The sequence below is a fragment of the Tupaia chinensis genome, unplaced genomic scaffold (genome assembly GCF_000334495.1).
Source record: "Tupaia chinensis unplaced genomic scaffold, TupChi_1.0 Scaffold000529_1, whole genome shotgun sequence".
Classification (NCBI taxonomy): Eukaryota; Metazoa; Chordata; class Mammalia; order Scandentia; family Tupaiidae; genus Tupaia; species Tupaia belangeri.
Genome location: NW_006160042.1, coordinates 947,178 through 947,619, shown reverse-complemented (window position 1 = coordinate 947,619; position 442 = coordinate 947,178).

The following is a 442-nucleotide window of genomic DNA, read 5'->3' as shown; positions in this document are numbered from 1 at the left end:
AGTAAACATTGCCATCTATAGAGGAAGAGAAATGAAGTGAGTTCTGAAGGAGAAAGGGGAGCCTTCTGGGTCTGGGAGCAGAGAGGCCTAGATTCTGCTGGTCCCATGGAACAGGTAAGTTTTTTCAGTGACCACTAAAGATACTTGAGAAGGCAAACCAGATGAAAAGCTGGGCTTCCTAAAGCCTTAGAAGTTAGGGGCTCAGGGACCAGCAGTTAGCATAATGGCTATGTCGCTGGACTCCCACATAGTTGACCATGGTTCGAGTCCCGGACCCGGCGGCTTAAACTCACTCTGGGCACATGTGTGTGCATGCCCAAGATCCTGAGAGGAGAATGGAGGAGAAGGGATTGCGGCGTGGCTATCCCCCTTGGGGGGGTGATTTCTCACTTTCTGTCTCTCTGTCTCTCTCAGTCTTTCTGGCGAGCGCACACGTCCTATA